Source organism: Leptonychotes weddellii, chromosome 2, assembly GCF_054177405.1.
Source record: "Leptonychotes weddellii isolate Sample4059 chromosome 2, ASM5417740v2, whole genome shotgun sequence".
NCBI classification, from domain to species: Eukaryota; Metazoa; Chordata; class Mammalia; order Carnivora; family Phocidae; genus Leptonychotes; species Leptonychotes weddellii.
Window position 1 is genome coordinate 31,311,661 of NC_138370.1, and position 24,695 is coordinate 31,336,355.

The 24,695-nt window shown below is 44.4% G+C and overlaps 1 long non-coding RNA gene across 1 annotated transcript in view; it reads right to left on the reverse strand.

The window, feature by feature from the left end:
• The window catches only part of LOC145717986 (uncharacterized), a 120,505-nt gene that overhangs the window by 50,665 nt on the left and 45,145 nt on the right, over nucleotides 1-24,695 (reverse strand). Inside the window, exon 2 of the long non-coding RNA XR_014141511.1 lies at nucleotides 4,579-4,684. This is a non-coding gene — a long non-coding RNA (uncharacterized LOC145717986). The remainder of the gene's footprint in view (nucleotides 1-4,578; nucleotides 4,685-24,695) is intronic.

The following is a 24,695-nucleotide window of genomic DNA, read 5'->3' on the forward strand; positions in this document are numbered from 1 at the left end:
CTCTCAAACATGGGAAAGAAGCTGTCCAGACTGCATACAGACTCAGACAATTAGAAAAAAGAAAAGGGAAAAGCAGAGTTGAGAAGGTATGAGAGATGGAGGGAGAAAAGTCCTTAAAGGCAATGGTAGTATAGAAAATTACGCTGCTTTAATCAGCACATATGAGGAACCTCAGATTTCACCTTGTTGTGTCTAACCACAAAGCACTTACATCCCATCTACTACCCGACTTACAGAGACCAGAAGATTGTCCTTTGGCTAGTCCCCTGCATTAAACAGAAGCTAGGGAAGGCCAAAGTTCTATTGGAAGACAATCAAAACAAGAGAAACAGGAAAAATCCATTTCAGCATGCCTCTGTAAGTCCTATGTGTGTGCTGTGTGTCTGACTACAGAACAATCCTGGATTCTGCCACTCCTGGGTGGCTTAATGGGGGTTCATTTATCAGGACTGACATTACTTCAAGATTCAGAAATGTCTGAAGGGTTTTTCATCAGTTTAGAGAATTGCCTTTCCTATATAACTACAAAACCATCACCTACACCTTAAGGCCAGATCCTGAGTACAGATTGACTCCCAAGGTATAACAATACCTCCTCTGGTGTACCCATCGATGTTTCCATTCAACTTGACCCATTGTTTCCCTCCTCCAGTGTCCAACCTCAGCCTCTTCGTCAACCTACAGCCTACAAGAACAACAACCATGGGCCAAACTCTAGGGTGGGTGCTATAGAAATAATTGAAGAAACTCAATGCATGACTCTTGCCTACCCTCAGGAAGCTTACAATCCTGTTTGTAGGTGCCAGGACACCTGAGCCACTGATTTTGCAAGGAACAATTAATTACATACATGGCACAGCAACACAAGAGATATCAGCATTCACAGGAAGGGGCAAGCCGTAGGGACTGGCACATTTATGCCCAACTTCTTTGGGTTTGCCTAACAAGAGCTCTCTCTTTCCTTCTAGATCGCTCATTCATATTTTTCCTTTAGCTTTACTCAAAAAAAAAAAATTCTCTGTCCTTTTGGTTTCATTTCTCATGGCCTTCCCTATACAAATCCTCTTTTTCCTACAATGCCAGGAAACCACTCCTTCACTCATGTAAGCAACCCTTTCCTTTTGCAGAAAATGATTCTTTAGCCACTTAAAACTACAACAAACTACTCAAGTGGCCTCACTGGGAAACTATTTCTAACCTCTATAATATCCAGGCATGTTGAAAGGTACATGTGAAAGCTTTCTCTTCCCCTCTGTGTCTGTGCCTACTTGTTCTATTGACTCAGTGAACAGAGACAACATCTAATTATATTTTCCACCAAAACATTAACATGTTATTAATGCTTAGCAAGTAAGAAAAATAATGTCTTTATATTCCCATTTTTTCCACTTCAGGCTTTCATATGCAAAAAGAGATTTTAAAAATATAGCATGGAAGAGTTTGGTCCATTAGACATATATCAGGTTTTTCTGTCCTCCTATACAAAGGTTCAGCCTTTTAAATGGAGCATGCAGCTATTAAGCATTAACCCATCTGTTCTGTTTCTCTCTTTTATTTCAAAGGACTGGCACACAAGTCTCATAGCAAAAGTCATATGAAGGCTGTTCTTTTCCCAACAATACACCTTGATCACTACCAATGGACTGTCACTCAGAAATGCTCAATTATACTGTTAAGTTCCCCAATGCTTAAGAGCCACATAAGAGTACAACATCCCCTTTCCTTTACATTCTGACCCCACACTATCCCTAACATACTACTGTGCACCTCCCTTCCCTAACACAAATCCTCCCTCCTGCCAACCCAGCTTCTGCAGTGCTCCTTGGAGATACCAAGACTTCTCATTCCAGCAACTCTTAACTTAACCCATCCATCAAGGTCTAGTTAGTTCATGACATACCCAACAAATCTTTTTTGACCACAGTAGCTCTTGGTGGTGACTCACTCTTTAGAATTTGGCATATGAAAAGATCTAAAAATTTAACAACATGACATGGCAGATATCAGAAAGTCAAATGGACAGAAGAATTAACACTGTTTATATCGCATCAGATCAGCAGCTCCTTAGGAGCAGGCAGCAGAATTCTACAGATCACGTTCTCAGTATCACACACGTATTTATACCACACTGAACTACCCATGGCTTTTCTCCCAATGAAGTTTATGAGCTTCTTGGGGGCAGAGACTATTTCTAACACAGCTTCAGAATCCCCTGCAATAACTAACACTAATAGTGCTGGACATGCAGAAAGTACACAGCAGATTCTTTTTGATTTGCCCCATAGGGAAGCTGGGAATAATTTCTAGTTGAATAAAATCAAGTTAAAGCAATACATCAGTGATAGAACATTGAGACTCAGTGTGACAACATTTTCAATGAATTGAGGGGATTTCAGACCCATAGAGACCCACGCTTCATGCAATTTCAGCAGAGAGAGTGTATGTGGAAGGAGGGGGCAAATGAATTGGATCAGATTATCAGTTCTCAAATGGCCTTCAAAATCATCTGATGGAAGCCATCCTCTTAGAGATGAAGAAGTGATTGGGGAAGCCTCCTGACTGAAGCTAGAAGACCAGAGTTCTCATGAGGCATGAGCCCCATTCACATCCCTAGCTGCTTTGCAGAAAGAGTACACATGCTGTTTATCTCTGAAAGAAGTGCCCCACCTCTGCCTGGAAGCAGGGAGTGAAACATCATTCAGAGTCCCTATCCATAGTTAACAGCAATGCATTTAATGTTGTTTTGATGATGTGTAACACTGTTAATTGCAGATCTATTGTAATTGCTTTCTTTTCTCTATCTCATTTATGCTACATGCAACAAATAGTAACACATCATCTATAATTAAACTGTGCCCAGCAAGGATACAGAGTGGTAACAGGAAAACTTGAGTTCAAATAACTAAACCATTAATTGAGCAGCTAAGATCTTTTTCTTTAAAAATTTTTTTTCAATTTTCTGACATTACTTTTCTAGCTCAGGTAACAATAAAGCAGTGCTGGACTGTGCTACCAGGATATTTTTGTAAACAGATGCTAAGTGTGCATCTGGGATGTGCAGGCACTGTTCCAGGAATTACGGAAGATCAAATGAATAAAACTCTGTTTCTGTCCTAGAGAATCTAGTAAGATGATTAAAAATGAACATAAAAAATCTAATAAAGGGAGAACATAAAGGGCTAAGAGGAAGCTATGGAATGTAGGAGCAGGAACAAATTCCCTGATTTTTCTTAACTGGGGAAATCATATTAATAAAACCGTGTATGTTTACAAAGCAATATTCACAGAAATTAGAAAGTTCTTAACTTCAAAAGATGGATATCTTCCATTTGAGGAAATTCTTTCAAGTTCACATTTACTTCTAACACTTGATTGCCTACTTACAAAAGAATATGCTAACTTTTTTCACAGGTTCTGATTCTTAAAAGTTGTCTCCGAAGAGCAAGTTTTATTTGCCCTCATCAGAATATTGCTGCAATGGAGTTAATAATGAAAAGCAATATAATCACGTATGTTATAGCACACTTTACAGCTTCCAAAGCATTTTCACAAATACTATTTCAATAGGTCTCGTTTGGTCCCCCACAAAATCCTGAGAAGTACACAGGGTCAGTTTATTGTGTTTCTGGGCGAGTACATGTGCATGTTAATATTGTTTTCTTCATTGTGCACAGAGGAACTGGAGGCTCAGAGGAGTCTGGTGAATGACAGTGACAACTGGCATTTGTCAGACTTGTCAGACAAAAAGAAAATCGCTGGCTAAGCCCTCCAATCTAAAATTAATCACAAGTTATTACACTTGAAAACTCATGTTCCCACTGGTATATGTTCTCTCAAAAAGCAAATATGCCCTGGGCAGCACTCAGCATCCAGGGGCTTCCCAGCTTCCCTCTGTCTCCAGGGGAAGCACCTTGTTCCCTCCCCAGACATTGGCCAACCTCTCTTCTCTTATTCTCTGTTCTCAACAGAAGATGGAAAGGCAGCTATTTATTTGTTTGTCCATCCTAAAGAGCCAAAGCCACTGAATTAGGTCCTTTAAGAGTATTTGGATTTTAAAACTGTTATAACTTTACAGGGAAAGTCTTTATGCTGACAAACACATTTAGGCAGTGGCCATCGTGTGAAAGGAATTTGGTGCTGATTCACTGATGCTGCCATCTCTCTGGACGGTGATTAACAAAAGGCCTCTGAGCTTACCTTCAGGGTCATAGAAGGAAAGGGAGGCTGGCACTAATGCCTCATGCCCTGTATCCCTGAAAGGAACTTCAGGGATGAGCAATGACAGATTTAACAAGTAGAGAAAGCCCACTGAGTCTCTAGGGGCTAAGGTACCCCCCCCCCAAAAAAAGAATCTGGGAAGCAGCCAGAGCCTGAGACTGACGTCCCTAAGCCTCAATCCCAACCCTACACATGCACATTTGCCCCAGCCTGATCTCAGACTGTAAATGTAAAGGCTCAAGCCCTGTGGCTCTTAAAACCTGCCCCAAGACCAAAAGGAGCTGTCCTCAAGTCCTACAACCACAGTCCACTTTCCTCTTTCTTCCACTGAAAACACCAAATGGGAAAAGCTGTCCTTACCTCGTAATGAGCCACACGCTGAGATTCGGATATCAGCTGTGCACTGCACACCTTGCAGTAACTGTCTGTAAATAAATCCTGATCGATATCGGAGGACTTCATCAGGCTAAAGGAGAATCAACAGAAAAGAAAAATGAGTCCACTGCTTTGATGTTTATGCAGGACATTAATTGTGTGAAAAAGCCAGGAGCACAGTAACAGACCCCAGGATGGTAGCAGTGGGGGAGACCTCCCTACACCTTAGGTGATACCATGTCAGTTAACCACAGTAAGTGTAGAATGTAGAGTTTATAATATTCTCATAAGTGCTCAGTAGAATTGCTGGTACCCTACGAAACAGAAATGCACCTTTAGTTTTCTCTTTCTGACAAATCAAACTTGTATCTAATGCACTGCCAAGGATTTATGTGAGAGGATATTTTCATATGTGATTTATATTAACAAAATATTGTACGTGCTCAATATATGCAACATAAAGAGACTGTATGTCTAGCATCCACATGCTAGAATATGAAGTGCCTCCCAAATCCAAATGCAAATCAAATTCTTCTTTAAGAGAACATTTAATGAAATAGGAAAAACCATTAACAAAAGGGTTTACAAATCAGTACATACAGTATTATACTAAATTTGTTTTAAAATATGTATAGGTGCAAAGAAAAGTATCCCAGGAAGCTTTTTTTTTAAGATTTTATTTATTTATTTGACAGAGAGAGAGAGAGCACAAGTAGGCAGAGCAGCAGGCAGAGGCAGAGGGAGAGGCAAAAGCAGGCTCCCTGCCAAGCAAAGAGCCCAACGTGGGGCTCGATCCCAGGGCCCTGGGATCATGAGCCGAGCAGAAAGCAGCCATTCAACCAACTGAGCCACCCAGGAGCCCCAGTGCCAGGAAGTTTTAGCAAGGTGTTAATAGCAGTTATCTTTCAGAGATTATAGGTAATCATTTATGTAATTTTGTTTATTTTTTAATTTTCTACAATGAACACATACTACTTTTGTAATACATGGAAACAAGTTAGCTTTGTCAAGAACCTTATAAGCAATATAAAATTTAGTTTTGAGTTCAATAGCTATCCTTACAGAATTAAAAAATAAAATCAGGCTCAACTATAACTTTTCTTGCAAGCTTGTATCTTTTAAAGTGAGGAGCCCTCGGGGCTCCTGGGTGGCTCAGTTGGTTAAGCGACTGCCTTCAGCTCAGGTCATGATCCCAGGGTCCTGGGATCGAGTCCCGCATCGGGCTCCCTGCTCTGCGGGGAGCCTGCTTCTCCCTCTCCCATTCCCCCTGCTTGTGTTCCCTCTCTCGCTGTGTCTCTCTCTGTCAAATAAATAAATAAAATCTTTAAAAAAATAAATAAATAAATAAAAAATAAAGTGAGGAGCCCTCATCATTCACGCTCACTCTTCCACATTTAGGGTTACTGATATTCATAAAAGCCACCTCCACCATCCTGCACCACAGTTGAGCCCACAAAAGTAAATAAACATATTGTTAAATTCCAAACCCTGAATTGAAATGCAGCCAAGAGTCTCAAGCTTGTGAAGGTAGTCTGTCCCATAGGTATCTCATAGCATCTGAAGCATAATGTTACCACCATAGAAATGCACACCAGCACATCCAAATGCTTTCCTCCAACCCACAAACTCCACTCCATTTTACCTCCCACCAGCCAGGTAAAAAGTAAGGACTATGCCAGACAGCATACATATGGAGAAGCAAGAGAATTTCAGACAACAGGGATGTGGTGGGAACCTTGGAGTTCATCCTGCTCCCACGCCCTCATTTTATCTGTGAGACTGTTTGAAGTCACATCACTGATTATTGGCATGGCCATATATCCTTCCTGGTTTGCATGATTCCAATTTCCACACTCCAAATCCATCTCAGGTCTCATGCTACTTGCCAGCCACGTGATATTAGATGAGTCACTAAACCTTCTAGATCTTAGTTTCCTCCTACACAAATTGAGATAAAATATTAGCCATGCCTTTTTAAAGAATTGTGGTGAAAATCAAAAGGAGAAATATAGGAGAAGGTACTACATAAACTGTAAACTCTCTTCATTTGAAAGGGATCATCATTACGTTCTTACTAATATCCTAATGTTGGCCAAGTCTTGACCAATACAACAAAATAGAGGATGGTGGTACATTTTAAGTGATTTTTTAAGCCATTTAAATAGTTGGGCTACAAAATAAGTATCTATAAAAAGCTGCCTGCCTCAACAATTACAAACTCACTTTCTATCTTTGTCCTTGGTTGTAATGGCCCATTCAGAGCATTTGATTTTCACAATGCAAAAGGATTCAGTTTTTGCTCCTAAGAGACAATGGTAGCTCTGGTTTTTCAATGCCCTGAGTACCAATAGTAATGCCAGATAGTAAGGACTACTGACTCTCATAGCTGAAGTGGATCTGTTATTTGTGGAAGGCTCATTCCTGGCAGAAAGCTCAGCCAGCCTGGAGTCTAGCACCTGCAGTGCCTGGAGACTCACTACCTAATGGCAACCTATTCCAAAGAGTCTGGCAACTCTAGTGGCTAGGTATTTTTCAGGTTGAATCAAAATCTGTCCCACTGTAGCTTCACTCATTCATTCTGTCTTTGGGTGCAACACAGAAAAATTCTACTCTCCTTTTTCATGCGATATCCTCTCTCAAGTACTTGAAGATAACTCTCTTCTATCTATTCTCAACCCCTGTCCTGACTTATCATCTTGGTCTGTGTCTATTTCTTTATGGCCCATCTTCAAAGGCAGTGCCAAGAATGGAATGAACATTTCAGACATGGTCTAATCAAGCGGAGGATCACAAATCCAAATGACCATCCAAAATACCCATTGTCATGTGTAATGGTCTCTATTCACATCCCAGAATGCAAATGGAGAAGAGGTGTTTTGATAATGAGAAAATGTAGTACAACATTTTGAAATGTCAAATGGGAAAAGAAAACTTACTGAGGTGTATTTTTTAAGCCAAGCTTCTATAAGTAGTTGCGTTTAAATATTATCATGTTCCCTGCTATTTCTAATAAAGAAGTGCACAAAAATAGATTCATGGGTGACCTGGTTAATAGGAATCTCCAAAACTCACTGCACACTCCTTCCTCATTATACAACCGACTGCAGAAATCAAACACTGTGAAAGGATATTCAAGGTACGTGTTGGACCGAGTGGGGCCCGTAGGAGTCTGAGTCTCGGTAAAACAGCTGTGCAGCAGAAATAGCTTTAAAGGCAGAATATAAAAATGTGTATACTAAAAAAAAATTCAAAGGAAGAAGAGAATATCATGGCTTTTTCCACTGTTTTATATAAGAATATCGATTGGAATAGGCCCAAATGCAGTAAAATGGCAATAAAGACCCTCTGAAATCTACAAGGCCCAAATGGAAAACCTGAATAAGTTAAATTCCAGTGGGAAGCAATTAGTAGGCAAGTGTCAGGCTTGTCTATGCATAAGGCCTTTTCTCCAAGAAAAGAGAACTCTCTGTGTAGGTCACTTTAGACAATTAGAGAGCCTGATTTATGATTCAAAGAGTGGAATTCCCCCAGGAAGAGGGCTGCCATTTGTTTCCTTCTCCCACTTGCCTAGAATAGAATTCTCAGCTTCTCTGGTCTTCAAAAGTACAGGTGAGCTGGTAAGAACAAGGAAAACCAGATTAGCTTTCTTTAGCCTTGTCCATGGTCCTGAATCAGCAACAAGCACAGAGACAGAGCAGGGCCCTTCATCAATTAGTAACTGGTCAGTCCCCACTGTCTCATGGGAGCCGATGTGTGGTGACCCCCAACCTGGGACATGTGGACTGTACTACATTCTGAGGCCCTGGAGCATTCTGAAGAGGGAGAGAAGAGCAGGGGAAGGAAGGAGTTTGAGTTCCTGAATTTGAAACTGATCAGAATGAAAACTTCCTCAATGTTCCCCACAATGGCACATTCCAAAGCAAACACTGAAGATCTGAATAACCTATCACTCTTCAGTATTCACAGAAGACAGTGCTACCTGTATTTTACTAAAGAAGCCCAGAGGGAAGTGGGAGGCGGGAAGTTGGAGGCAGTATTAGAACAGGAGTCTGATCAGATTCACATTTGCTGTCCCAGGTCTCTATACAGCAGTAAATCTATTTTCATCTGATAGCAGTGACAGTGTAAGACTCAGAGGTGTAGCTAGGTATAATAAGTAAAAGGAATATGGCGGGGGGGGAGCTTTTGTTTATTCAATAATGATTACTGAGCATCTACTATGTGTGAGGCACAGGGATAACAGAGGGCACAACTCCCATCTTCCAAATCCTTATGAGCTATTGAGTGAGAAGAGAAACATGCACACAAATATCTAAGGCACAGGCAGCAAGTGTACTTTGGCTAGTAAAAAGAAATACAGGATTTCAGAAGACAAGGGGATTATAAGGAACCTTTGGGGAGGTTCTATAAGAGTTAAAAATTTAAGAATGAATAGGATTAGAGTGGAGGGAAATGGGTTCAAACCCAATAGGTTCCAATTCTTTTTGCTGGCATGGAGAAAAATATTACTACCAGTAGGCATGAGAAGATATATACAAGGGGCTTCAGTGGGGCTTGCTTGGGAATATGCAACATGAGGGAAGGAAGCAGAGAGAGAAGGGTATACAAAGCTCAGGCCCCAGATGGAAGGAGGGGAGACCGAGGGAAAACAGCAGGTCCCAAAATGTTTCTCAAGGTTCAAGGAATGGCCTTTTTTCGAATCTTTAGATGCAGATGTGAAGCCCTCCCCTCTGCCGCTTTCTGCTTCTCAAGAACAGATTTCAGGAACACAGCCTGAAAAGCCAGAGAAACCTGAGGCTTCATGGCCAAGAGTAACATTCTTCATTCCATTCCATTTCTGATAATGCCAAAATAGCTTTTGACTCAAAACCCATGCAGGGCTCTTCAGAGGAAAAAGACATTAGTTCAAATCCACGTTTGGTTGCTTGCCAACAAGATTTTTGAGTGTAAAGTTACATATCCTCCCTGAACCACCATTTCTTCATTTGTGAAACAGGGGAAACATTCTCACAGGCTCATTGTGAGGATTAGAGATGATGTAGATAAAAAGCATCTAACAAAGACTGTGGCATATGGTAGACACTGAAAAATAGATATTACCACCATTATGATGAATATTATTAATTTTGTATTATCATTATTCCTATTTTCAGGAGGGATGCTGTAAATATTTAAGTAGAGAAATAAATAGAACCACATTAAAGACTAAGGGGTCAGATTACAGAGTTGATGTGTTGAAGTCATAACACTGAGTGTCATCACAGGGTTTCTCTTTTGTATTAATCTTATCACCCACAAAAATGGCTCACTTCCACTGAGTTCTACTGCCAGCTGATACTCAGACCTTATGCCCATGAGGACCCCACAATTCATAAACATCTAAATCTACTTTTGTTGCCAGTAGGTGCCCATACGGCAGACAGAGCAGTTTGATAAGAACTCTCCCACTGTTTCCCTCACCCACACCAGCGCTCATCTCACTGGGACCTGCCCCCTGGGGGACAAAAAGGAAAGCACATGTCATCCAAAATTGGGATTAGACCACTCTCTGGACCTGCAGCCACTCACTGCAGTAGCCCTGAGGAAGCCACAGCAGTCCTGCTCCCCAGGATGGCATCCCCTCTACCCCAGTCCCATGGGGAGAGAAGCCCTTGGCTTGGTGAAGCCCACCAGTGGGTGTCTTGCCACAGGTTTGGACATTTTCACTATAAAACTCATCTATAAGATATAATAACCTACAGCCCACCCATTCTCTCACCTCACTAGCCCTTTTAAAAATAGTATTTCAGGGGCGCCTGGGTGGCTCAGTTGGTTAAGCGTCTGCCTTCAGCTCAGGACATAATCCCAGGGTCCTGGAATCGAGTCCTGCATCGGGCTCCCTGCTCAGCAGAAGCCTGCTTCTCCCTCTCCCTCTGCCTGCCACTCCCCCTGCTCGTGTGCTCTCTGACAAATAAATAAAAAAAATCTTTTAAAAAATAGTATTTCAGACCCATGGCAATTTCAACAAAGAGCTACTCTCACCTTTAGTGGCAGAGTTCTGAACCTCTAAACTACCACTCCATAGGACTTGGTGAACTCTTCAGTATCGGGACCCTGGCTCTTCTAACGATGTTCCCCTCCTGACAACACTTGACTCTTGTGAAAACTCTGGACCCAGAAGGAACAGAGATTGTATTTTACTCCTATAAACATAGTAAGCACTGCTCCTGAGCCAGGCTTAGTGCTAATGGCCTTACCACCAATTTAATTCCCTCCAAGGGGCCGGCAGAGTGATCAGCCTCACGTTCACATTCAACAACAACTTCAAAGGAAGTTGAGGCTTAGATGTTGAGTCACCACCCAGAGGTCACACAGCTCCTAAGTGGCAGGTTGCCAAGCCATGGCTGGCTACGTCCACTGGCTTAACCCTCACCCTGGGCTTCCTCTTTGTGCCAGAACTCAGCACAAGGAGCCCTTCAGTCAGTTTTTCCCCCACTGCCAGTCTAGGGAGCACCATTAAAAATGCTTAACATGAAAGTAGAGGGCAGACATCCTCCCCAGAACTAATATGCTGTGTCCTGGAGAGCCCCGACTGTCCAGGTGAAGCCATGCAAACTGTAAACTGCTTAGGGCCCAGACTCTCTTGCCTATGTTTACCTGAACCAAGATGGGATGCACTATCATCTGCCCAGACACCCTAGTCTGCTTGTGCCTGCACACCCAGAGAGTCTGTGCCTCCGTAACCTGACTGACTCACCCTCGGATCCAGTACCTGCTTCTGCCCTCCCACTTGACCTGACACCCTGGAAAACTACCACTCCCTTCTGTCCCATCTGGCAGGTGCCTCTTCATCTAGTCTAAGACCCTCAACGTATGCCACATGCCCAGTCCCTCCAAAGGACCCGGCTCTGAAGGCCACCGTTCTCGGCAGCTCTGGACCTCTGCTTCCTCCTGCCCAAAGCAGAGAGACTGAACCTCTATCTCTTTCAGATTTGACAAGCTGAACAGTAGACAAAAATGCCACCAATTAAAAGGAACCTTCTCCTGGTTAGGAACGTGAAACAGACATGAGCCATGCCGCTGCTGTCTAAATTCAGCCACATTTTAAAATTACTAATATCTGAAGGTTATCAAAATTGTCCCTGCTCTGTTTTATCAATATTGGAGGGGATTCCACTCTGCTCAGAAAGGAAAAAGATATGAGAATTAGAGCTGGCCCATCTTCAGCACAAAACAAATCAGCCTTTGTGATCTTTCTGAGTTTTCATTCCACTTACAAAAGGGCCCTTGAACCCGAATCGACCTTTGGTGTTCTTATGGCTGTGGCCTGGTCTTTGCTCCCTTCCCATTTCAGAACCCGCCACTGTCCTTTCCCTCTAGCCTCTCTAGCAACAAAAGGAGGAAGATCTGGGAGACGAGCCTGTGGCTTCAGCAGGCATCTCCACAGTGACCACCCACACCACTCAGGCCCCAGAGCCCAGAGGATGAGCTGGAAGCAGGGTCTGTCCTGTCTCCTTCACACCTCCCTCCACATGAAGTGGGCAACCCAGGGCTGGCTGCCCTGGCAGCAGACTAAGCAGCCTTAGAAGAAAAACAGCCATGGACAGTACTCCAGAAATGAAAGCGTTTTGGTCTTTAATGAAAGTATGCTAGAGAAAGCGCAGCACAGATGAAGTGCTGATGCCCCAACCCAGCTCAGGGGGCCTGCGGACTCCAGCATGTACTTGCCTTTAATTTACCACACACCCCGCAGGTGGCCAGACAGGGGAACCTGGAACCTCCCGAGAAGCAGCTGAGATCCGGTGAAGGTCAAATACAGGACCAGCTTAAAGAATCTTTGGATTCTCCCTTTCTGGTCTGATGCTACCAACCCCACTCCTGATGTTGCTCAGACAAAGGAATTCGGCAGTCCAGGCCATCCACATGCAGGTGCAAGCTCTGCTATCCAGCCTGAGCTTTGTTTAAAAGAGAGAAAACTCCCCACACCACTCCCTTCTCCTGCTTGGCATTGCCAGAAGCTGCATGGCTGACTCACACCACTTGAATAATTGTCTTTTCATGGCACCATTCTCTTCACGTGTAAAACTAGGTTCTGTGATTCCTGACTCTGAGGCCGTCGTCACTGCTGGGCACACATGCCTCACCCTTGGCCCCGGGCCCTGGAACTGAATCTGTCAGTCTCCCTCACAGATGGCACAGGCTAGCCTGGTGACATCTGGAAAGGAGAGCAGCAAGCATGCCCCCAGCCTGGATCATTCCTGTGGGCACGCGCACATGCCTCTGCCATATCTGAGGAGGCACGCGTGCCTGGTTCCTTGCTACTCATCCCCTCTCCCACCCCTTGTCCTTTGCCTGAATGTGCAGGTCTGAATGTAGGCTCCAGGGGCCATGAAGAGTCTGAGGCTTCAGACTCCTCTAGCCCCTCCCAGATTTTGTGAGACAATTCACCAAATGGCCTCTGCCCAAGTCCAGCACACTAGAAAGCCTCACTAAGATTCCTCCTTTACTCATTAAACAGATTTTTATCGGGCATTTACTATGTGCGTAGCGCTGTCCAGGCACTAGGTTTACAGCAGTGAACAACACCTACAGGGTTGATCTTGTGGGAAAGGTTCACCTACTGGGATCTAGCAGACACCATTCTACATAAACACGAACATGATTCCTGTCTCCATCTACATATAAATAAAATATTCACACCAGCTGGTAGACAATGGCTCTTGCTCTCCCACATGTCATTCTGGAATCTCCACTTGCCCCGTGGCCCAACAGTCCTCACTAAGATTCCAGTGTGGGACTTTGCCTCCACCTCACAGTAGAGACAGGGGATGTGTACAGAGGCAGACAGGACTAGCAGGTACTCCAAAGGATGAAAGCCATTCTGTCTGGGTTTCCGAAAGGCCTTTTCAAAGCCCACTTTGGGGGAGGGCCCGAGGTGTCTGGCAAGAACTGCACCCAGCTGACAGGTCTGGGCGGCATGACAGAGTGTTCTCGTCAGGGAAAACATCGTTCACTTTGGTAGGATATTAATGAGTAAACACCTCTGCCAATCAGGGGGTCGGAAGCATTTTCTTTCTCTGTACTTTCAGAGGGGAGACATGGGTGGTGGATGGAGAGCTTGGATTTTCCATAGGCTTATCACTTCAAGCCGAAGCAAAAGCAGAGCCCCCACCAGAGGAGGAAGGCCAGAGGCAAAGAGAAACAAACAAATGGCCAGCCCAAAAAGAGTAGGAGAGGAGAGGTGGAGAAAATATGAGGGAGTAGAACACGCGTCTTATGTTTTCTGTCGCTCATTCCATCAAAGTAAAGGGCTGTGCACTCAGATGGAAAAGCCACTCATATTTTAAAGAATAGGCTCCTACCCTCCCCCACCACTCGAAGGAGGAAAGCCAACATGGATTGCTCACTCCAGTTTGTTAGCTACCCGTGTGGAGCAGGTGCATACTCAAAACCAGTGGATTTTCTTAACAAGCTGAAAGACAACAAGACCTTTCTTTTTAACAGTGGTTACAAGCCTTCGAAAATACAGTTCATAAATAAGTATTCCATTACTGTAACTTGTTTACATGATTTATCTTCACAAGACTGCCTCTACTGAACCAGACAGATTGAGGGCAAATTTAAATGCAGCTATCACATCCAGGGCTTGGAGGCACAGTTCTGCACCTGTAACCAACTTCAGAGGAGGGCACAGACAAGCCAGACCAAGCTGCTGCAAGGAAAACTATTACTTTCATTTTAATCCATACTCCGAGGCTGCTGCATTGGCTGTCAGTCAGCCAGCAGACATTTTCAGCTCCATTCTTCAATACAGCATACAAACTTGACTTGGCTTCTCTGAGGAATCCGGTTTGGTCTCCATTTGTCTGCTGCTTTTCCTAAAATCAGCAAAATTGTGGCATCCACATATAAGGATCTGGAGTGGCCAAGACGGGAAGACACAGGAATTACTACGTTGCCAGGTTAGGGACTACCCATCCATAAACTGACAAAAGGCTGAGTGCAGCTCTGCTGCTTCTGTGAAATCTTTTGGTCAGAATTTATTTTCCGATCTGAGAGATGGTTTGAGATCTTCTGCCCACCTCTTGCTTTGGGAGATAGCAAGAAGTAGTGAAAGTAATGATAGCTTAGGGAATTCAACTGTCAGGGGAAGCTAAGCACATAAAAGTATGCCCACTGTGCCCAATAATAGACAATAAAGGGATTAGTAACAATTAAAATATCTAACTATATCAAGTATTAGGAAAGGTGTGGACACACAGGATTTTTTATACATTTATTGACAGGAGGGTCAGCTGAAAGTTAAGCATTATCTCATCAAGTGAAACAACGAGGCAACTGCATTCCTAGTTTATAGGTAAGAAAAACTTTTGCTCATATACAACACAAGGCGTGTAAAGGATGATGATAGTAGCATTGTTCAAATAGCAAAACCTACAGTCAGTCCAAATGCACATCTACAGGAGCACAGACAAATGAACTGAGGTATTGTCAAGTACGAATGAAGCTCGGCAACACATCAGAATACGGATGAATCGTAGCAATCTAATATTTATAAGAGAAGAGTCAAAGAGCACATACACCAAGATCCTTTTCATAAAATCAAAACAACTAAAGTAAAAATACATACATCTTGGGGATACACGTAGGTAAGATACAACTCTAAAAATGTTTGGCAAAAAAAAAAAAATTGAGGACAAGATTCAGGATGAGGATTACTTCAGAAGGGCAGGATGAGAGAAAGTCATACGACAAAATACACATTGTTGCCAGATCTTTGCTTTGGAAAGTGTTGTGGGGTGCTCTTTCTGTTATTAAAGATGGTAAAAGATAAAAAGGTGGATGATGATGGGTAGATAGGTAGATAGGTATTATGTATGCACCAATGATGAGACATGATTTTCTGGAAACGAATCCTCCACTCTAACAGAGACATAGTTATTTTTTTTCCTTTTCCCCAGCCACAAAAGATTAGGCTGAATTTCACATCCTTTCCTGAAGTTAGTGTGCCATGTCACTGAGTTCTGGTCGATGGAATATGGGCAAAAATGATGTGAACATGTCTAGGCGGAACCATTAAGAGCCTGCTGCATGGTCTTCTATCTGCTCTCTCTTCTGCAGGTTGGATACCGCCGCCCTCGTCAATCCGGGAAGCCACATGTAAACAAGGCAGGGTGTTTGAAAGCCAGAGTTCCTGAAGGACTAAGAGGAGTAGAGCCCCATGTACCCAAGCCATGGCGCCCATGGGACTTCATGTGACTGGGAAGTCAACTTCAACCGCACTAAGCCACTATGATTCCAGGGTGTATCTAAGCATTACCTTCACTCACTCAACTCAAACATTAGTAGCTTGACTATCTGGAAAACAATTACACAGAAGTGTACTTTTTACCTAGTCACACCTCTTACATGCTTTGTGAGGGAGTTGGAAAAAGCCAAAGACATTCAAGATCCGAACTTTGAGAGACTGGATTTTAACACTGCTTCTTTTGCTCAGTGCTCGGGGTAATGGCATTAAACAGCCCAGACCTCATTGACAATGCTCATTTAGGACAGTACCAACCTATTCCTCATTTGAAGGGAATGCGATGTAAAAACAGGGGCTTTAAAATCAAGCAATTTATCAGAAAGCATACATCATTTTAGGACATGGCCTGAGTGCTGGGACATTGACCAGGCACCCCTTTTTTGAGTATTTTTAACTAGGAGCCCCTCCTCAAACACCAGTGGCACCTTCTAGGAAGGCCACTCCATTTCTCTCCAGTTTTGAACATATTTAGTGTACTCATCCCCTGGCATGTTGATGCTGGTGTCTTGCAAAGTCTGCTTTGCCATCTTGTGAGGGGGCAAACTGAGCAGATGGTCATGACCACTGGGATGCCAGGTAATGAGCAAGTGCCTCACATCCGAGTATTGGGGTCTTGTCACCTCGCCAGAAATGACAGCTTGGCTGTCTGGCAACAGCCCTGATGTTGGGAGGAAGCACACATCTCATCACTTCAATTCCTAATGTGGTTATACTTTCAAATTCTTGCCCTGAATCAATTCTTCTCATCTTTTCAGTTGAGGTGAGCACAGATTGGGCAGTTTCCAGGTAATGAAAGAAACCATATTGATACAGATTCATCATCTGACTGAGTAGTTTCTAGCTTCAGGGAAAAGAGCAAGCATATCAAGTAGAGGCTGGGTGATGCCCTTTGAAAGCCACTCCTCACTCCTCTACCTGAGCCAGACTGACCCTAAATCAATGCCACCACCCCTGCTCCCTCCTACCTACCTTCCCTACTTGCTGGGAGGGAGGAGGGGCTGCTCAGTGGAAATGTAGATCAGTATCATGGAACATGGACACTAGCTGGAGGTGGAAGTTGAGGCAGGGAAAAAGTAAAGGGCCATGGGACTCAGGCAATCCAGAACTGAGTGGATGAGAGAGTAATGAGTCCATCCCACAATGGAGAAGTGTATAAAGAAATCAGAACACTAGAAAGGACCTCAGGTATCACCTAACCTCATCCTTCACATGCACAGAGAATCAGAAAAGACACCCAGGAAGATTATGGGGCTTAATCATATTTGCCCTATAAGTCAAAGGCAAAATGGGGGTACCTAACTGCCAAAATAACATTCTTTCCTCATACCATACTGCCAGTCCAGAATATTTATTATCTTCCTTTCAGGAATCATTTTCGAGCAAGGAGGAAATCAAAGCTACCCTCTTAAACCTCGGCATATCCATACATTTGTGACTGACTGACTGGTGGGAGCCAGTGATGTAGAGATGCCCAACAAAGACAATCTTCCCAGGTCAGATCCCAGGAGGGCCAGGGAGAAGGGCCAAGAGGAGGAGCATCTGGATAGGACAGGCTCACCTCTCCTGCCACATTCTTAGATTTTATAGGCAAGCATTTTTGTCAAGAATGATAAAACCCAGAGACTTGTGGCATGTGAAGCGTTAGGGTCAGAGTGGGAAGTAAATTTAAGTACTGATTCCATGTAAAACTGAACCGTAGCAATGCAATTTTATCACAAGCAGCAATTCCTATTTCTCACCAGCCAAAAATAATAGGCCATCCTCCCAAGTCGATGGGCTACAACTTGCCTACTGACTGAGTGGTCTAGACCCACATCAAGATAAGTACTTGGAACTTCTTGTGGTGGACAAGGAGATGTGTGGGCCAGATGCCCTTTTGAGGAAGAACTTGCCTCAACCGCTAGCAGTGGAGTTGGCATTCAGACTTCAGCTGTCCTCCCCTTCAGGAATGGCCTCTGCTGTGGAGAACTGTCTCACCCAAGGTCACACCCCTACCCAGGGTGGCCCAAACCCAATGACTGATGAATGCAAGGATGAAAAAGCCTGGCCACTGCAGTCCAATATGGGACAACTCCAACAGGCCACTATAGCCCCCAGAATTCTTCAGGGGTCTGCTGAAACTGCCGCACCTGCACCAAAGCCCTGCTTCTGCTCCTCCCATCCCTGGGTGATCATCCCAGGAATAATTCTTTTTTTTTTTTTATTTTTAAAGATTTTTATTTATTTATTTGAGAGAGAGAGAATGAGAGACAGAGAGCATGAGAGGGAGGAGGGTCAGAGGGAGAAGCAGACTCCCTGCCGAGCAGGGAGCCCGATGCGGGACTCGATCCCGGGACTCCAGGATCATGACCTGAGCCGAAGGCAGTCGCTTAACCAACTGAGCCACCCAGGCGCCCCTTTCCCAGGAATAATTCTTAGCCAATATCCTGGACACTAAACTCTGTAGGGTCTGTCTCCTGGCAAAACCTCACTGGGACATTTCTTCTCACTTGCCTCCTCATAAAGCAAACCTCACGTGGTGGTTCCACTACAGACCTCAGCTTGTCAGAAGTTCAGAGACCTGATTAATTCCCAAAGCTCCAGAATTCCTCCAAGAGCCCATAAATGTAATTCCAGAGTATCATTTGTGCAATACTAGGCAAAGAATTGTTTCTGGTAATGCTGTATCTTGAGATGGGTTCCACACTATTTAATAATATGCAAAAAAAGAGAAATATGCTTGTGCTGAATCCCATTTTCCCATTCTTTTGATCTGCAGTCTCCAGTGTGGTAACAGTTACTATCATGCCATCTGACTTGAACTGATGATTCAAAGTTCCATAATGTCAAATAAGTCATATTTCAGTAACACTTCCTACCCATTGCTAAAAATATTGTTTCTTCCCACACAGTTATTCCTAATGAGATATTTCAAGCCACCTGGCACCCAGGGGAGTTCCTTGGCTAATCTTCTATGGAGTCCCACAAAATGGAAGCTGTATACAATAGAATCCCAGTGGATGCTGGTGTCAGAGGGCAAGAAGAGCAGTGACAACACAGGTTGTTTTGTCTTACAGTTAAGAGATGTTTTTTGGAGCTGTCATTAGACCGACAGTCACTGTGACCTTAGGGGAAAGATAGTACGTTACCATGTGTTTTTGTAGTGAACACACAGAGGAGCTGGCCCCAGTTACTGGCTGGCTCTCCTCCAGGACCTTAGTTGCTCTTTCTGATGAGAACCAGTTTGAAACCTGAACAACTCTTAACTCCCAGTGAAATGTAAACACATCTGGGGACCAGGCAAGCCTCCTGTCTGGCTGCATTGCCAACTGATTCTAGCTATTCCCCAGGCTGCCATTCCTTGCTGATAATGTGCCCTGCCTGCTCTTCCCTCCCTATCTTGTGAAATGCTAAACTGTGTTTTCACCTCTTCATCACCCCGCTAGGCCATGTGTTGGATGTTCCTTCTCTGTGATACCCTCCTCCTCCTCTCATCCTGGATCAGGGCCCCTTTGTAGGTTCTCCTAGCTCCCTGTGTAGACTCACAGATGACAGACACAATGCACTCCAATAACCATGTGTACCTTCACTCCCTGGGAGCCTCTAGAAGGAGAGCCCTTTCTTCATTGTACTTGGTGCCCAGCACCACTGTATACATTTCAGCTAGTATTGTAGTAGCAAAACCAAAATGCAATGGTGTGGTCAATCATGTGTAAATAGCACTTTCTGGTTTTAGTCTTTGAGCCTTACCCTTAAAATTATTAGAAGAGCCCAGAGGGTGGTCCCAAAGAAAACAACTCCAAAAGCACCTGCAGGACATCTCTGAGCTGTCCTGGGCAGGGCCTTCTCCAGGGAGAGCCAGGCAGCACACACCTACTTGTGCAGACATTTCAATACCTTAGAGGCCAAGTAGGGGCTCCACTCTCTAATTAGAAACTGAGGCTCTGTGATTAGGGAGAGGTCAGTATAATGTCTTCCCCTCCCCCATCACCAGCCCCTCCTTTACACTGGGTCTTAGCTGAAACAGGAGGTAATGCTAAGAGAAATAATTGTGCCTTTGGATAGCAGTAGCATCCCAGGGGTACCAAGTGAGTTCACAACTCTTCCTCTTCCCACCAAGTGCACCTTTGTTCTAAGCCACACCATCCCATGGCCTTAATTAAGCCTCATCCACTATTCAGACCACATCTGTGGGACATCTGGGAAAATGCTACTAGTTACTCATCTTCAGAGCCAACATTTACTGACTTATGGGTTGAATTGTGTCTCTTAAAAAGTTATGTTGAAATCCTAACTCCCAGGACTTGTGAATGTGACCTTATTTGGAAGTAGGGTCTTTGCACATGTAATGAAGCTAAGATGAGGTCATACTGAATGAAGGCTGGTCCTAATTAGCGTCCTTATAATAAGAGGGGAACTTGGACAAACAAATGGGGGAAAACACCATGTGAGAAGAAAAGCAGAGATTGGAGTAATACGTCAACAAGTCAAGGAATGCCAAGGATCATCCAATTGCTTGAAGAAATAAGGAAGAGTTCTCCCCGAGAGCCTTCAGAGAGAGCTTGGTCCTGCTCACACCTTGATTTCTTGGAAACTAACTCACTGACCAAGCATTTTATTCCATATTCAGTAGTCCCACATAGTGACTTTATACAAACCTCACAATTACGCTGGAAGGTGGTTATTAAGGCCCAGAAAGCCCATGTGGTATGCCAAAGGAAAGGTCAGTATGAGGTCCATATAACTAGCATAAACAGAGCAGGGACTCAAACCATGTCTCCTGACTCCAAATCCAGCCATCCTTCCAAAGGTTTTAAATCAAATTGTTTCATCATTTGCTTTAGGGATCTTCTAATCTTTATTAAAACATTCCAGTTATCTTCCTTTCTTCCCACTTGCCAGAAGGAGAAATAATCTGAGGCTCTGATGGAATTCCAGATCTCATGGTCAGGAGACGCAAAGCCAGTTGCAGCTGCTCCCTGCCCAGTTTTGTCAGAGATCCTGCCTGGGTTGCTGCACTTGATCTGGGGTCAGGAGAAAGCAGTAATTTACAAGCTGTCTTCACCTGCCAGTGTCATAAAGGGAGTCCATAAGCAATTAGGCACTTCTAATCACTTAATCCTCTTTAAATCTCTGCAAGGGGAAGGTAATAATTATGGAGCTCTGATCTGGCTGGTCCTTGCTTGGTCTTCAGTCAACCAGGGTTATTAGAGAATATTAGAAAATACCTTTCCTAAAGACTTCTCCAAAGCATCTGTAACCCTGAATTCGAGCCCTGGGCAGGCTGGGAAGGCCAGGGAAAAATTTGGGTTTCCCTCTATCCTCTCCCTCTGCATGAAGCCTCGCTGTCTCAAAATCCCTCACTGTCAGGATCTTGACTATAAATTGGAATCAGATCCTTCATCGCATCACATCATGTGGGTGACCTACCCCATTACCTCTCAGCTCCACAGCTCCTAACAAAGGACCCAGGTGTATAATTTACCAGGTTCTGCTGGATCAGAGATCCAGCACAATCTCAGGACCCCTGTGTCCAGCTCACTGCAAGGTGGCATTTATATGCTGGAAAAGAGCATTGAACCAGGAGGGAGCTGAAGAACAGGCCACTGCAATCCATTTTTCCAGGGAGCAGAAGGCTTTTCAAAGGCATGGATACTCCCTCCACATACTGGACTAAAAACTCTCCTCTAACCTTCCCAAAGCAGCAGGAATAGCCGCTCTAGATTTATTTCAGGGTTTTATCTCCAGGTCCTTAGCACTTCTCCAGCCTTCAGCACCCACAATGGTTATTCCACAGAAGCACATTATTTATTCAACAGCTGCCAGCTCTATGTACTCAAGTGTCACACCTGAGACTGTTCCTTGTCTTCTTTCTGGGCAATGCGTGCTGGCAAGTCACCAATACAACCCAGTGACATGAGAGGCTCAAATGAAGGACCCCTCAAGATGATCAGTGAAACAAAAATTGGTTGAATGGATCTGCTGCCAAGTGTGATTTGGGGGTAGCTGGGCGATTTGGAGTGTCCCTGGGAAATAAGTTCCAGCAGGGCAATGCACTCATTCTCAGGATCTATCCCTTCCTTCCTCTCAGGTTTACAGGTTCTATCATACACTGCATCCAAAAAACCAAAACTCATACTACCAAAATGGGAACAATTCAGCAAAGACCCAACCAGTGGACACTGAACACCTTCATCAGCCCACCCTGGGGCCTCTGAAAAATGCCCAAGTGTATAACCTACAGGCCTGACAACTGAAAAATGATGAAGTGGGGGACATTGGCAAAAAGCAAAGAAACAAAAACACATATGACATAGAAGTTAAATGAAATAATAGCTTACCTTGAATTAGCAACAAATCTAACTTTCTAAAGTGATTCCACACACCATCATCACATTTTAAACTCACTTGTGGAACATAAGGAATAGCATGGAGGACATTAGGAGAAGGAAGGGGAAAGGAAGGGGGGAAATCTGAGGGGGAGATGAACCATGAGAGACAAGGGGCTCCAAGAAACAAACTGAGGGTTTTAGAGGGGAGGGGGTCACGGGATGGTTTGGCCCGGTGATGGGTATTAAGGAGGGCACGTACTGCATGGAGCACTGGGTGTTATATGCAAACAATGAATCATGGAACACTACATCAAAAACTAATGATGTAGTGTATGGTGACTAACATAACAATAAAAAAATAAACTCACTTGGGGTAGTAAAAGTATTTTTAGCTCACATCTGACAGAGCAGAAACTGAAGCCTAGAGAAATTAAGTGACTCACCTCATGTCACGTGTACTGTGGCAAGGTTAAGGTATGAACTCAAGCCTTCATGGCACTGGTGTGAGCAGAAATAACAGGTTCTTTCAGGAGGAAGTCCACAGGGTGACCTCAGTACTGCAGGCTATTGTCAATGGAACTAAAGCAAAGATACAGGATGCCCTGTGCACCAGGAAAGGGGCTATTTTAGACGAAGCCCCAATTATCCTGATTGCAGGTGTTGAGTGAGGCTCTGAACTATGTGTCAACCACCAAAAAAAAAAATATCACATTTCCAGTGCTTAGAGCCCTACCTTCCAATTAGTTCAGCTCTCCCATTTCCTTGTGGCTTGGGTCTTCTCCTGAAAGAAGTGTGTGCATCCCCTGGACCCATTCCCAGATCAGTATGGCTAGAGAGCATCAAATAGAACATTTTATACATCTTCATTATCATTTTCAAAAGCTTTGCTTCTCCAGAGAAAATACTCTCGTTTCAAGATTCAACACTCTGCTGATTGCCCATGGAAGAGGACAAAAAGTTTAAAGTTATTAAGGCTATCTCCAGGCAATTACAAACACAGTGCCCTCGCTCAGGCTCCTGGTCTTTCCAGATGCTGCGTGCTAGTTGGCACTGGGCTGCTTCGGAAAGATAATGCAGCCTGGTGCCATTGGTGAGATGCTCTATCAGACCTGCAGGTTGTGGCAGCTTTGGAAAAAATAGTGGCATCCTGTAATTTGACTGCAGGCAAGACAGTTGCTCGTGTTCAGGCAAGATAGTCCTGACACGGTGAGAACCCCAAGAGGCTGCTGGGAGCACACAGTGAAAACCTGTGTTCTCGGTGCCGAGGAATTGCAAAAAGCCTGTTATGAAATGTTTTGACCCCCCAGGCTAAAGGCACTTGCTAGTTTAAAACAAAAACAAAAACTAAGGTTGGAGGGGACAGCGAAGGTGAAAACGTATTTAACAAGGATAGAGCTGTGCACCAATCAGGGCCAGCCCCAAAAGGAGGCAAGATGTCAAAAGAAGGCAGCAGCCAGCTGACATATGGGCTCCACACAGAGAGGAGGCAGGACCACTCCTTGTCTGTGAATCCCGGAATTCCAAGGTTTGGACTTCAGCCCCGCTCAAACCCCAGAGAGAGCAGCTTCACAATAGCCTTCCCGAAGCATCAGAGAGCAGAAGTTGCACTAAGTAGTCTGCAGACCAGTTGGCTCTGGCTGAGACCTGGGAGCTAGCAACTCTTCATGAGCTCCCTTTCCAAGGGCTCCCCAAATAACACTTGTTGCTTTTTCCTACAACCTGAAGGTCACATATTTCTCTCTCCTCAATCCATTCTGCTATTGCCCCAACCCTCACACTCAGCCCAATCTCTAGTCCCCAAGGGAGACAGATTCCCCCTGTTTCCACGTGTCCTTCTCAGACATGAAGGGAGCACAGAGGTCCTGGAGCTGGGGTCTGGGGCCCACGGAGGTCTGTTCTGCAGAAGGAGAGTGTTCCCCGGGCCAGGCTACAGCAGCCACGCAGCTCCGTGAGGCTGCCTCTGAGCTGCCTGCCTCTGGATTCCATAATTAAAGTCACTGCGTGTTTGATCACCTCCTCGATGCAGAGTAATTAAAATTGCTGCACTGTTTGTTTTCCATTTCCTTTGATAAATGGTGGAAGTGTTGATGAGCAAAAGGCCCGATGTTCCGCTGATGTTCCGCCCCACCCTGGCTTCCTCCTTTGCAGGAGTGCCCTGCTTCCCTCTGGGTGGGGACAGCGGTGGGACACAGGAGCAGCGACTCTGTGGGATGGATCCCCCCCCCGCGGGTGGGAAAATGTTTCAGCATGACCCCTCAGGGAAAGCTGGCACTGTCCCTTCAACCTTTTAAGGGTAGAAAGGGTCCAGGTAGGTCTTTGTTTCAGAAGGAAAATGAAAAGTACAAGTTCAGGCTACTGTTTGGCTTTTAAATGCATCCCCCTTCCTCAAGGCCTCTTAAAAGAGAAATGGGGCCGTTCAGTCACCCTGGAGAAAGCAGCCTCTGTGTTCCAGTCTCTCCATCTAGAAAACAGGTGTTGTCATATTTGCCCTGCTGATCACACTA